Raw genomic sequence first — 15704 nt, 5'->3', positions numbered from 1 at the left:
AAAGGTTCTTCTGCTTCTATTATGTAGAACAATTTGAGGAGTATAGGTATTAGCTCTTTTATGAAGTTCTGGTAGAATTCTGCACTGAAGCTATCTGGCCCTGGGGTTTTTGTTTTGTTTTGGTTGGGTGCCTTTTGATGATTGCTTCCATTTCATTGCAGATTATAGATTTATTTAAATTGTTCACCTGTCTTGGTTTAATTTGGTAGTTGGTACCTATCCAGAAAATTGTCCATTTCTTTTACATTTTTCAATTTTGTGGAGTTTAGCTTTTTTGTAGTAAGACCTAATGATTTTCTTGATTTCCTTGGTGTCTGTTATGTCTCCCTTTTCATTTCTGATTTTGTTAATTTGGATGTTCTCTCTCTGTTTTTTGATTAGTTTGAATAAGGATTTGCTTCGTCTATTTGCTTTATTTTCTCAAAGAACCAACTCTTTGTTTCATTTATTTTTTTTATTGATTTTAACCCTCAATTTGATTATTTCCTGTCATCTCTTCCTCCTGGGTGAGTCTGCTTCATTTTGGTTTAAAGCTTACAGGTGTGCTGTACCTAAAAATTTTTTAAAAAACTTTTTAGAACAAAGAAAAAATGGAATTTTTTAGAGTGATGTCACATCACTGAGACAAACAACAGTCAGGGCTAGGTAAAATGAACTCCTTCTCATCCTAAATGGAAGAAGTAGAAGCCTTCTTCTGAGCCTACCTGTTCAGAGGTAAAAGTAACCTTGTTCTGAGGTTAAGAGCAGAATGCACAGTGCTGTTAAATGACTTTTTCTTGATGTTTTCTGTATTTGTGTTCTCTGATTTTTGTATTTGTGAGAATTGTGGCATTGATACAATTATCTGTTAGATCAAACATCAGTATTGACAGGTAGCATTGGCTCCCAGACAATCTACTTTCACACTGTCTATCGCAACCCGCGGGATATGATAAACCTAGTGGAGAGGAATGAAAGGAGACAAGAGACACGAGAAATGACAGCAAGACAGGATTTCTGATCAAGCCGTCTAGTTTATTATTTCCTCAGAAGCTGTTATATAGCAAATGGGTGAATGGGGGGAAGGGAAAGGTTTCAGGGGGAAGGGAAGCGTGTCAGGAAGCTCAGGTCTGCTGGAATTCAGGTCCAGAGACCTCCTCAGCTGATAAGTAAATACTGAGGGTCTGTGATTATTGACTAACAAAAGAGAGTGCTAATGAGTTCCTGAGCCTGGTTCCAGCAGGTCTCTGCTAGGAGATAAGATGCCAGGTTGATTTCCTAGACTCTGCAGAGGGGATAGATGTATGTAGACCGCCTCGACGGGTTACTCTGTCTAGGGTTTGTAACCCGCCTGGCTGGTCAGTTATTCCAGGGTCACGGAGAGGCACCACCTGAAAGACATAGGCTGTTAGGAGGAATGAGGCTAAGCATATTTGTCGAAGCCTCCGTTTATTAGAGTCATGGTTACAGCTTATATAGGCCCTGGATGAGGAGCTTGAGGGGCTGGGGCACGGGATCTTGCCACGTGGTCCACGCCCATCACGTAGTCCAAGAGATTACGATTGGTCAGGTCACGATTCCTTGGTCAGGAAGTCACAAGGTGACACACCTAGTTCTCTAGATAGTTTGGAATGTGAGGCAGGTTCCGCTAACAGATAGCTCTCTATTAACAGTTAATTTGGGTGTGAGATAGGCTTTGTCAATAAGACTATTCTCAATACAATTGGAAAGTGAAGCCCTCTGCAAAAACTCCTCACGGTGGTGCTTCCTGTAAATTTTGGGGGGACACGGCTCCTGACATATCCCCCTTCCTTTTATAAAGGCAGGCATCTATCAAGTGGAGGGCACCAGGTCAGAGTATAACCCTGGTGTCAGATCTAAATGGGAAGGGACTGGGACAAGGAGGGACCCTCCTCTCGAATGGTGGAACAATTTACCTCTCCTGGGAACAGAGGGGTGCCTTATGAGTAGCATTAGTTCCTTGGAGGTCCTCAAATAAAAGGTATCTAGCAAGACCTAAAGTAAGCAGGTCTTTGACCACAGGGTACCCTGTCTTAGGCCATGTGGAGGGCGATCCTCGTGCCTGGCACCATGCCATGTTGAGCCGGTTTCTACAACCTCTGTATGGTGTGCTATTCAGGCGAGGGTCCACACTAACTCCCGTCATTGGGCCCCTGTATCTATCATTAATGAAAAGACTGTGAGGAGCTCCTCAAATAAGAGATATAATGATATAATTTTGGCACCAATAGCTCCATCTTCCAGACAAGAAGAAAGGGCATTTTCCAAACCCAGTATTCACCTTTTAGTCCGGCCTAAGGTATATCCTCCTTCCTAAATGCCTACTCCACAATAAGATTATGAGTGCTGCCTGCCAACAATTAGGGCAGTGTAAAGGGATCAAAATCTAAAATTTTTAACATATGCATTAAACCTAAACACTTTACAGCATGTGTCAAACTTTTCCCAACATCTACAAGCAGTTACAAATATCATTAAGTCAATTCCAGTAAGAATACATACATTGACAGACATTGTTGTTATCAAATACCACCAGTTCCAGTCTCTGAGCAACAGTCAAAACCCCAATCTTCCCCCTTCTTAAGAGGGGTTAGTATTTTAATTAAAATGAGTTTTTGTGTCCCAAAGTTTAAAACAGTCAGATGTTTAGACTGCACCTCGGCTGCAAAGCAAACAGCAGACTGCAGAAGCAGCTTAACATTTGTGCTTCAGGGCAGGTGGGCTTCCTGGGTGAGGTGAGCTGGAGTCAGCTATCTGAAGCGCATCCTGGCAATTAGCTCAGGTCTCCCTGGACACTCTAAAGGCAGCATGATGTCCTGCAGAGTGGCGTAGCAGGTTCTGTTATCTATCAGGCACTCTTTTCCTTGGGGGCAGGGAAGACCGGACCAAGGATTTTTCTCCAATCGCCTCTGGAAGTCCTCTGTGGGGTGTCTGCAGCCACGACATCAGCAGGTCCAGCTTTTATATATTTTTTTTCTGTGAAAAAAGCATAAACATCTCCTCGACCCCAAATATATATAGGTCGGGTTTTTTCATAATGCATTGCAAGGGCTTTTTTACCTTGCCTTAGTAAAGGTCAGCTTGATGTCATCTTGCTAGATCCGTTTGCATCAGGATCTGTGTGCAACTGTTATAAGTTGCTGTGTGCAACTGTTATAAGTTGCTTTCAAGGAGCCTTGGTACGCTCCATAATTTCTTTTTATTAATTATTAACCATATATGCAGTTCTTCCATTGGAAGAGCCATTTGTAAAATTTAGCATAAAATCCTTTAAGGGATTTTTAGCTATAACATTAGCAAAATACAGGTGTGTGAATTGTAGCAATGATCATCTGGGAAAAGATTATTGTTTTAGCCTTTGAATTGAGCAAAGGCAATTGTCCAGGAATCAATCTTAAAATTATCAATGAATCTATTGTTTAGTATAAGAAATATTGATCATAGTCAATATTTTGTTAAACCATCTCCCATATTTTATCCTGCCCTTTTGTACTAGACAGGCTACTGTTCTAAATAAAGAATTTAATATCTTAACTGGCAAAACTGAGAAGGTTTAGTCATAAACAGCATTTTTTATAAAACTGTTGTAGAACAAGTTTTATATTTAATATACACACTTGCCATAGCTGTATTATAATTAATATACTGTACCTGTTGATTTATATTTTACCTGTTTGAGTACCTGTTTGACAGTTTTCTAAGCTCTCTATTGGAAACTTTTTTGTAAGGATTTTACCTAGCGGCTCAAGGTTTCCCATAAGAATATTATAACTAGAGCTTTAACCATTGAATATCTAAAAGCTTATAAGCTATTTTCTTAAGTTGCAAGTCTGCCCCGCAGATAGGAGAATGAAAAAAGGAAGCATTTTAACTAATGATTTTGGTCTCATTAGATACCACCATGTAGAAGAATAAAAATAGATCCATATCCATCTCCATGTACAAACTTAAGTTCAAATGAGCCAAAGGCCTCAGCATATAAAAATTTTGTTGAACCTCACAGAGAAAAATTTTTGAAGTACATTTTGCCACATCTCAAACACAGCCTCAGTGGCACAAACATTTGGAGAAACCATAAATTCTATCTCCTGAACTGAGAAACTTTTGTATAACAAGACTATAGAGTGGGAAAAGATTCCCATCTATCATAAACCCATTTTAAAAACATATGAAGAACTCAGGAAATTAGTTATTAAAAAATTTAATCCAATAAAAATATTTGTTACAGACCTAAACTGAAAACTCTCAACAGACAAACTTAAAAATGACTGAGAGACAGTTTAAAAAAATGTTTAAACATAATATCCTTTAGGCATCAGAGAAATGCAAATTAAAACTCTTGAGATTTTATTTTATCCTTGTAAAAATGACCAAGATTAAAAATTATTATCAACAATTTATGCTTAAGAAAATGTGGGTAAAGAAAAAACTTCAGTGCTGGAAGTGCATACTGGCAGTCACTTTTTGGATCATACACAGTATTGAAAAACCTGGATAAATCCAGACTTCTCCAGCAGGAAGAGAAGAATCAAAAATCTAGGGCCAGCCTGTTCAGCGACCCTGCCCTAGGAACCAGCTGAAGACAAAGCCAGACTGCAATCCTGATAAACAATCCCGAAACAGGGAGTTTTTCCCTTGTGATTATCATTATACTGTTTTAGGAATGAGCTGATTACCCTTGGAGTGGTCCCAAGAGACAGGGAGCTGTCCGCCTGCGACCATCACTGGATTTTTGGAATTTTTATGACCTTCCTAGACCACAGGGCTGTGGTCTCTTTTTCAAAAATTTCCTCTCCAGGTCACTAGAGGCCAAACTCTTCCCCCACGTGGGACATGAGCCTCTTGGGATTGCAGCAAGGACGGTCTCCTGCAAGTCACTGGGGGGGCCGTGCCCTCCCGAGACCTGAGTGAGAGTCTCCCCAGCATTGGGAGTCCCTCATTATGGCCATTTTTTTTAAATTAGGCAAATATCTACCTTAAAACTTATCAATACCCCTGTTGGGCCTAAATATAAAAGTTTTTTGATCATAAAAACATGTGCTCAGCTATGTTTATAGCAGAACTACTTTATCATAGCCAGAATCTGAAAATAACCCAAGTGTATCTCTTTTACACCTAGGATAAATGAGACATCATCCTTTTAAATATTTATGAATACCACAAAATATCTTGGAGTAACTTTAAGCAAGCAGGATAGAAGTTTTTGGGTCTTGTTACCTCTGCTTGTGAAGGCAGAAATGTTTTTTTATTTTTAACCATTATCACTTGTTAGAGTATAACTCTGGCCCTCAATAAATTTAGTGAGAGGCCTGAGTCTCAGCAATTTACCCTCAAGCAACACCTGGCAGCAGGAAAGGACCACAAGCTGAGACAATACGACTCCCACCCAAGAGTGGGCGTACAAATGAAAAAACTTGTATGATAAGAACTTTAACTCTTTTAAGAAAAAATTTAAGACATTAGAAAATAAAGATCTCCTATTTTCTTGGGAAAGTAGAAGAAACATAGCAAAAATGACAACTTCACTGAAAGCAGTCTACAGATTCAGTGTAAATGTCCATTAAAAATTATAGCAACATTCCTCACAGAACTCACATACAGATTTAATGCAAAGGCACATTAAAATTATAGCAAAACTTCTCACAGAACTCGAAAGAACAATCCTCAACTTTATAAGAAAGAAATAAAAATTCAGGATATCCTAAACAATTTTAAAAATCCTCTGAATGTATCACAGTCTTTGATTTTAAAACTTTTTTACAGAACCACAGTACTGAAATTAATCTACCTTAGATATAAATTTATATGCCTACAAACTAAAGATTTTTGACCAAGAAGCAAGATTTTAGAATGGAAAAGAAGCACATTTATCTCCTTTTATTGTCCTGAAGCTGTAACTTTCTGAGTCCAGACCTCCTTACAGCCAACCTGTCTGGCTGCCTCAGCTCCACATGGCAGGAGGCTAAGACACAGGTTCTCTAGCCCTAGGGGTCTTCTGTGGAATCAGGGTGGAGCTCAGCAGCTTTCGCTTGTCTAGCTCCGTTTGCCCGTTTGTCTAAAATCCTGCCTTTTTCCGTAGTGAATTGTAAGTCCCGAATCTGATAGGAGAGCTCTGAGAGTTCATGCTGCAATGCAAGAACTTGTTTGAGACCTTCTATTTGGGCCTTAAGGGCGGCTTTGTATTGAACAATTTCTGAATCAAAGGCAAGCTATCGGGAGCAGTCAGAGCATAGGGCGGTGGCTGCGGAGTCCTTTTTGGCTGACTAAGGAAGACGCTGAGAACAGGGTGTATTTCTGGGCCTGTTAAAACTAACCAGGGGCATATTTCATCTATAAAACAAAAAAATGCAACTAAATCTCTTTTTTTTACTCTTACTCCTCTTACCCTGAGTGATTGCTGAAATTCCTTTATGAATTTCTCTTTCCTTGAGAGCGATTGTCCTATGTCTTATTGAACGACAGCGAACCTGCGCCTACCTTATTCTGCGATCTGTCCGAGTCTATAGCCGCAAAATCTTCTATTTCTTCTTGTTGTCCCGGGACTGCACATCGTCGTCCGGATAGTTAGCCGTGCTCCGGGTCCCTGGTTCAGGCGCCACTGTAGACCGCCTCGACGGGTTACTCTGTCTAGGGTTTGTAACCCGCCTGGCTGGTCAGTTATTCCAGGGTCACGGAGAGGCACCACCTGAAAGACATAGGCTGATAGGAGGAATGAGGCTAAGCATATTTGTCGAAGCCTCCGTTTATTAGAGTCATGGTTACAGCTTATATAGGCCCTGGATGAGGAGCTTGGGGGGCTGGGGCACGGAATCTTGCCACGTGGTCCACGCCCGTCACGTAGTCCAAGAGGTTACGATCTCGGTCAGGTCACGATTCCTTGGTCAGGAAGTCACAAGGTGACACACCTAGTTCTCTAGATAGTTTGGAATGTGAGGCAGGTTCTGCTAACAGATAGCTCTCTATTAACAGTTAATTTGGGTGTGAGATAGGCTTTGTCAATAAGACTATTCTCAATACAATTGGAAAGTGAAGCCCTCTGCAAAAACTCCTCACGGTGGTGCTTCCTGTAAATTTTGGGGGGACACGGCTCCTGACAGATGTAAATATTTTTCTTAATTTGTGAGTTTAAGATGGCTGTGTGGAGGACATGATTGAGCTGGGGCAGCATGGTGAGCAAAAGGCTGCGTTCCCCGGAAGGTGATTATTGTTGTTAATCTGTGAAAGACTTTTGTTTATTGGGTAAAAAGTATTATGAGGACTGATAGGACTCTCAGCCCATGTTCTTGGGGAATGACCAAGTTGGTAGGCTCATAATCACCTGTAATTCAGGTCCAAGGTAACTGACAATCTCTTCTTTGGTATGTCATTTGTACAAACATGGAAGACATTTTCTCTCACAGACAAACATACACAAAACCTGGGGATAAACTTGTTTCAGAATTCTTGTGATTTTAAAGCAATTAGGGTTAACATGTTGCTTTGCACACATAGTCACATACTATTTCTTTAAAAATCTGTTATCTTGCATTTGGTTTGGAAAAGTTTTCATTTCCTCTTTCTGGTGCAGACCTAGAGGCACTCATCAATCATAGAAAACAAAATGGTGTCTACGTGATCCTGACAGACATCCTTTTCTTTATTGTAAGAGAATGAGATCCTTTTAGTAGTCAAAGCTATTTTCTACAAAGTTGAAACATTAGAAGGTTTTGAGTAAATCTCTTGAATTTTGATGGAATAGGCCATCACATCCAACCCACTTTTTTATCATTGTCAAAGGAGAGAACCAGACTACATGATGAGTGTTGGCTAGTGATTTCTTAGAATTTGATTTTGATTAGAATTTTGTTGTTCTTTTATAAAGGTCTATGATACATATTTATGTGTCCGTCATTTGGTCTTGTTTTGTCAGTGGTACCATCTATGTTGTTGACTTTATTAATTATCATCTAATTATATTTTTTTTCCTCTGGAAAATGATGGAAAATTTTTGTATTCAGAATATTTTGTTATGAGTTAGTAGAGTTTTCACTACTTTGGGAACTTTCTATGGAGAGACAATTCCAGTCTTGTCTTATTGATGTTAGGGTCTCATTGCCTCTTTTCATTTCTTGGTATATCTGTGTTTTCCAGTTGTTGCTATCTTCATGTTTGAGTTTTTGCTGCTTGAATGATTGATATGATCAATACGTTGACTTTGGATCTTTAAAGCATTGTCTCATGTTATTATCTCTGCGTCTTCATTATCTTCAACTGTCAACGTGATATAGCCCAAATCATCCGAGGGAGCATCAAATGACGGTGTGCCTAGATCAGGATGTCTGTTTTCTGTTTCTAAGAGAGATTGTGCAGATTGCTGATTGACCATTTCACTAAGTTGGCAGTATCTCTAAGCAAGTGGGCATGAATGGGATAAGACAATCAACTGAGCATCAGACAGTGATAAAGCAAGAGAGAAAGCCAGGACAATGGTTCCACATGTTTTACTTTCAGTTATCAGCTTGGTTTTTTTTTTTTATTCTTTTTTAATTAAAATTTCCAACTACTCCCCGTTTCCCATTTCCCTCCCCCTCCTCCCACATATTGCCCCCTCCCCCCAATCCCCTCCCCCACCCGACTCCTCTTCTCCTCCCCCCAGTCCATTCCCCCTCCCTCTTGATACTGAAGAGCAGTCCAAATTCCCTGCCCTACAGGAAGACCAAGGTCCTCCCACTTCTATCTAGGTCCAGGAAGGTGAGCATCCACACAGGCTAAGCTCCCACAAAGCCAGTTCATGTATTAGGATCGAAACCTAGTGCCATTGTCCTTGGCTTCTCATCAGCCTTCATTGTCCGCCATGTTCAGAGAGTCCAGTTTCAACCCATGCTTATTCAGTCCCAGTCGAGCTGGCCTTGGAGAGCTCCCAATAGATCAGTTCCACTGTCACAGTGGGTGGGTGCACGCCTCGTGGTCCTGATTTCCTTGCTCATGTTATCCCTCCTTCTGCTCCTCATTTGGACCTTAAGAGCTCAGACCGTTGCTCCAAATTGGGTCTCTGTCTCTCTCTCGATCTATGGCCAGATGAAAGTTCCTGTGCCATTCTCCTTGGCCTCTCGTCAGCTCTCATTGTCTGCCATATTCAGAGAGTCCGGTTTTATCCCATGTTTTTTCAGTAGCAGTCCAGCTGGCCTTGGTGAGCTTCCAATAGATCGGCCCCACTGTCTCAGTGGTTGGGTGCACCCCTCATGGTCCTGACTTCCTTGTTCATGTTCTCTCTCCTTCTGCTCCTCATTATAACCTTGGGAGCTCAGTCCGGTGCTCCAGTGTGGGTCTCTGTCTCTATCTCCATCCATCACTAGATGAAGTTTCTATGGCGATATGCAAGATATTCATCAGTATGATTATAGGATAGGTTCATTTCAGGTTCCCTATCCTCAGGTGCCCCAATGAACTAACTGGGGACATTGTCCTGGGCATCTGGTAGCCATTCCAAGTTCAAGTCTCTTGCCAACCCTTAGGTGGCTCCCTTACCTAAAGTATGAGTTTCCCTGCTCCCCTATCCAAACTTCCTTTATCCCCAATCACCCCGATTCCCCCAGTTCCCCTCATCTTCTCCTTCACACTTTTCTCTCCCCATCACCCCTCATCCCCATCCCACCCCACCCCAAGATTCCAATTTTTTGCCCATCAATCATGTCTATTTCCCATAGCTGGGAGGATATCTATATGTTTTTCCTTGGGTTTACCCTCTTGTTTAGCTTCTTTAGGATCACAAATTATAGACTCAGTGGCCCCTATCCATGGCTAGAAACCAATTATGAGTGAGTACATCCCATGTTCTTCTTTTTGGGTCTGGGTTACCTCACTCAGGATCGTATTTTCTATTTCCATTTATTTGCATGCAAAATTCGAGAAGTCATTGTTTTTTACCGCAGAATAGTACTCTAATGTGTATATATTCCACACTTTCTTCATCCATTCTTCCATTGAAGGGCATCTAGGTTGCTTCCAGGTTCTGGCTATTACAAATAATGCTGCTATGAACATAGTTGGACAAATGCTTTTGTCATATGATAGGGCATCTCTTGGGTATATTCCCAAGAGTGGTATTGCTGGGTCCAGGGGTAGGTTGATCCCAATTTTTCTGAGAAACCGCCAGACTGATTTCCAAAGTGGTTGCACAAGTTTGCAGTCCCACCAGCAATGGATGAGGGTACCCCTTTCTCCACAACCTCTCCAGCAAAGGCTATCCTTGGTGTTTTTGATTTTAGCCATTCTGACAGGTGTAAGATGATATCTCAAAGTTGTTTTGATTTGCATTTCTCTGATCGCTAAGGAGGTTGAGCATGACCTTAAGTATCTTTTGGCCATTTTAACTTCATCTGTTGAGAATTCTCTGTTCAGTTCAGTGCCCCATTTTTTAATTGGGTTAATTATCCTTTTAAAGTCTAGTTTCTTGAGTTCTTTATATATTTTGGAGATCAGACCTTTGTCTGTTGCGGGGTTGGTGAAGATCTTCTCCCAGTCAGTAGGCTGCCTTTTTGTCTTAATGACAGTGTCCTTTGCTTTACAGAAGCGTCTCAGTTTCAGGAGGTCCCATTTATTCAATGTTGCCCTTAATGTCTGTGCTGCTGGGGTTATACATAGGAAGCGATCTCCTGTGCCCATATGTTGTAGGGTACTTCCCATTTTCTCTTCTATTAGGTTCAGTGTGTTCAGATTGATATTGAGGTCTTTGATCCATTTGGACTTGAGTTTTGTGCATGGTGATAGATATGGGTCTACTTTCATTCTTCTACAGGTTGACATCCAATTGTGCCAGCACCATTTGTTGAAGATGCTTTCTTTCTTCCATTGTATACTTTTAGCTCCTTTATCGAAAATCAGTTGTTCATAGGTTCGTGGGTTAAAATCCGGGTCTTCTATACGATTCCATTGGTCGACTTATCTGTTTTTATGCCAGTACCACGCTGTTTTCATTACTGTAGCTCTGTAATAGAGTTTGAAGTCAGGGATGGTAATGCCTCCAGAAGTTCCTTTATTGTATAAGATTGTTTTGGCTATCCTGGGTTTTTTGTTTCTCCATATAAAGTTGATTATTGTCCTTTCAAGATCTGTGAAGAATTTTGATGGGATTTTAATGGGGATTGCATTGAATCTATAAATTGCCCTTGGTAGAATTGCCATTTTTACTATGTTGATTCTCCCAATCCAAGAGCAAGGGAGATCCTTCCATTTTCTGGTATCCTCTTCAATTTATTTCTTCAATGCCTTAAAGTTTTTGTCAAATAGATCTTTCACTTCCTTGGTTAGAGTTACCCCAAGATATTTTATGCTGTTTGTGGCTATCGTGAAAGGTGATGATTCTCTTATTTCTCTCTCTGCTCCCATATCCTTTGTGTATAAGAGGGCGACTGATTTTTTGGAGTTGATCTTGTATCCTGCCACATTACTAAAGGCGTTTATCAGCTGTAGGAGTTCTTTGGAGGAGTTTTTGGGGTCGCTCATGTACACTATCATATCATCTGCAAATAATGCAAGTTTAACTTCTTCCTTTCCAATTTGAATCCCCTTTATCCCCTTATGTTGTCTTATTGCTATTGCTAAAACTTCGAGAACTATATTGAAGAGGTATGGAGAGAGTGGACAGCCTTGGCGTGTTCCTGATTTTAGTGGGATGGCTTTAAGTTTCTCTCCATTTAATTTGATATTAGCTGTCGGCTTGCTGTATATAGCTTTAATTATATTTAGGTATGACCCTTGTATCCCTAATCTCTCCAAGACTTTTATCATAAAGGGATGTTGAATTTTGTCAAATGCTTTTTCAGCGTCTAATGAAACGATCATATGGTTTTTTTCTTTCAGTTTATTTATATGATGGATTACATTGATAGATTTGCGTATGTTAAACCAGCCCTGCATCTCTGGTATGAAGCCTACTTGATCATAATGGATAATTTTTCTAATGTGTTCTTGGATTCGGTTTGCCAGAATTTTGTTGAGGATTTTTGCGTCGATGTTCATGAGTGAGATTGGCCTGTAATTCTCTTTCTTGGTTGGGTCTTTGTGTGGTTTTGGTATCAGAGTTACTGTAGCTTCATAAAAGGAATTTGGCAATGACTCTTCTGTTTCTATATTGTGAAATACATTAAGGAGAATAGGTATTAGGTCTCTTGGAAGTTCTGGTAGAATTCCGCATTGAAACCATCTGGTCCTGGACTTTTTTTGGAAGGGAGGTTTTTGATAACAGCTTCTAATTCTTCACGACTAACAGGTCTATTTAGGTTGTTCACCTGGTCCTGTTTTAACTTTGGTATATGGTATTTATCTAAAAAAGCGTCCATTTTTCCAGTTTTGTGGCATACAGGCTTTTGTAGTAAGATCTAATGATTCTCTGAATTTCCTCTGTGTCTGTGGTTATGTCCCCCTTTTCATTTCTGATCTTATTAATTTGCAAATTCTCTCTCTGCCGTTTGATTAGTTTGGATAGGGGTTTATCAATCTTGTTGATTTTCTCCAGGAACCAGCTTTTTGATTCATTGATTCTTTCAATTGTTTTCTGTGTTTCTATTTTGTTGATTTCAGCCCTCAGTTTGATTATTTCCAGTCTTCTACCCCTTCTAGGTGAGTCTGCTTCTTTTTTTTCTAGAGCTTTCAGGTGGGCTGTTAAGTCTCCAATGTGTGCTTTCTCTGTTTTCTTTAAGTGGGCAGTTAGTGCTATGAACTTTACTCTCAGGACTGCTTTCATAGTGTCCCATAGGTTTGAGTATGTTGTTTCTCTATTTTCATTGTCTTCAAGGAAGACTTTAATTTCTTTCTTTATTTCTTCCTTAATCCAGGTATGGTTCAGTAGTTGACTATTCAATTTCCATGAGTTTGTAGGCTTTCTGGGGGTAGCATTGTTGCTGAATTCTAGCTTTAATCCATGATGATCTGATAAGATACAGGTGGTTATTAATATTTTTTTTGTAACTGTGGATGTTTGCTTTGTTACCGAGTATGTGGTCGATTTTTGAGAAGGTTCCATGACCTGCAGAGAAGGTATATTCTTTCCTATTTGGGTGGAATATTCTATAGATGTCTGTTAAGTCCATTTGATTCATTACCTCCATTAATTCTCTTATTTCTCTGTTAGGTTTCTGTCTAATTGACCTGTCCATTGGTGAGAGAGGAGTATTAAAGTCTCCTACTATTAATGTGTGCGGTTTGATGGCTGCCTTGAGTTCAACAATGTTTCTTTTACGTACGTGGGTGCTTTTATATTAGGGGCATAGATATTCAGGATTGAGACTTCATCCTGATGAATTGTTCCTGTTATGAGTAGAAAATGTCCCTTTCCATCTCTCCTGATTGATTTAAGTTTGAAGTCAACTTTGTTAGAAATTAGTATGGCCACCCCTGCTTGTTTCTTAGGTCCATTTACTTGATAAGCCTTATCCCAACCCTTTACTCTGAGTAGGTGCCTGTCTTTGTGGTTGAGGTGTGTTTCTTGTAAACAGCAGAATATTGGATCCTGTTTTCGTATCCAATCTCTTAGTCTGTGCCTTTTTATAGGAGAGTTGAGTCCATTGACATTAAGTGATATTAATGACCAGTGGTTGTTAACTCCGGTCATTTTTTAAGTTGTAAATTTTGTGTGTTCCCCTTCTTTGTGTTGCGCTGGTGAAGGGTCTCTAGTTGTCTGAGATATTGTGGTCATTGTTGGACTCCTTGGTTAGTGATTTTCCTTCTATTACTTTCTGTAAGGCTGGATTTGTGGCTACGTATTGTTTAAATTTGTTTTTATCCTGGAAAATTTTGTTTTCTCCATTTATAGTGAACGAAAACTTGGCTGGGTATAGTAGTCTGGGCTTGCATCCATGGTCTCTTAGTTTCTGCAGTACATCTATCCAGGACCTTCTGGCTTTCATGGTTTCCATAGAGAAGTCAGGTGTAAGTCTGATAGGTTTACCTTTATAAGTAACTTGGCCTTTTTCCTTTGCTGCTCTTAGTATTCTTTCTTTATTCTGTATGCTTTGTGTTTTGATTATTATATGGCGAGAGGATGTTTTTTTTTGATCCAGCCTATTCGGTGTTCTGTATGCTTCTTGAACCTTCATAGGTATATCTTTCTTTAGGTTGGGAAAGTTTTCTTCTATAATTTTATTAAATATATTTTCTGGACCGTTGAGTTGTGCTTCTTCTCCTTCTTCTATTCCTATTATTCTTAGGTTTGGTCTTTTTATTGTGTCCCATATTTCCTGAATGTTTTGTGATGAGAATTTGTTGGCCTTGCTGTTTTCTTTGATCAGCGTGTTTATTTTCTCTATGGTATCTTCAGAATCTGAGATTCTTTCTTCTATCTCTTGTATTCTGTTGGTTATGCTTGCTTCTGTAGTCTCTATTCGTTTACCTAGATTTTCCCTGTCCAGCTGGCCTTCTGTTTGTGTTTTCTTCTTTGCCTCCATTTCAGTTTTTAAGTCTTGAACTGTTTCCATTATCTGTTTGATTGTTTTTCCTTGGTTTCCTAGGGTATCATTCACTGATTTACTCAATTCTTCAAACTTTCTGTTATACTTCTCATCCATTTTTATAAGGGCATTTTTTTACATGCTGTTTAAGGGCGTCAATCACTTTCATAAAGTCAATTTTATCTACTTCTTCATGATTAAGGTGTTCATGTCCTCCTGTTGGGAGGTCGCTGGGTTCTGGTGGTTTCATATAGTTTTTCAGATTGTTGGGTGAAATCTTGCATTGGCGCCTGCCCATCTCTTTCTCCGAATGCTCCCCTATGGATCTTCTTTTACCGGATCAGGTCTCCTTGCCTACTGATGTACCTTCCCAGTGATGGCTCTCTGCAGTGATAGCTCTCCTGGTGCTCCAGTGATGTCTCTCCTTGCTTGTTGCAGGCAGGCCAGTGAAACAAAGGAAGTCACCTCTGCCTACTTGCCCTGAGGATTTGCCCCCAGCGCCAGACAGACTGAGCTGGATGGTGTTATGTGCCCAAAGAGGAAAGGGGGCAGAAGGAAGAAGGGTTCTGGATGCAAGCTGGGTGGGACAAGAAGAGAGAGGCAGTATGCGGTGTGTAGAGCCCCTGCAGGGAGCCCAGGGAGTATAGGGAGGGGGATGAGGAACTTCAGAGTGCCCTGTCCAGGGCTGCTTCCGCCGCCGCTGGTCACAAACTCACCCCACTGCTGTCTCTCCTGGTGCCGAGATCAGATCTCCGTGCAGGTTGGGTAGTTCGTAAACAAACTGCCTACCTTGGTTGGTGCAGGCAGGCCAGTGAAACAAAGGAAGTCTCGCCTGCCTACTTGCCCTGAGGATTTGCCCCCAGCGCCAGACAGACTGAGCTGGATGGTGTTATGTGCCCAAAGAGGAAAGGGGACAGAAGGAAGAAGTGTTCTGGATGCAAGCTGGGTGGGACAAGAAGAGAGAGGCAGTATGGGGGGGTAGAGCCCCTGCAGGGAGCCCGGGGAGTATAGGGTGGGGGATGAGGAACTTCAGAGTTCCCTGTCCAGGGCTGCTTCCGCCGCCGCTGGTCACAAACTCCTCAGCTTGGTTTTTTATCTTAGGCTCCACCAATGATGATCTGTGAACTTAGGGCTATCAACCAAATGAACCTGTAGGCATTTCTTTTTACTACTAGCTGCTAAGGTATTTTCCAACTTAAGTTTTCCTTCTTGATTATGTTTCCTGTCCAAGGAAGCCTATTCAGGGTCAGAAACCTGATGATTATTAAATGGTAAACT

Source organism: Chionomys nivalis, chromosome 20 (assembly GCF_950005125.1).
Source record: "Chionomys nivalis chromosome 20, mChiNiv1.1, whole genome shotgun sequence".
In the NCBI taxonomy this organism is placed as follows: Eukaryota; Metazoa; Chordata; class Mammalia; order Rodentia; family Cricetidae; genus Chionomys; species Chionomys nivalis.
The sequence above is the reverse complement of the archived record's forward strand: the minus strand, read 5'-3'. Positions refer to the sequence as shown.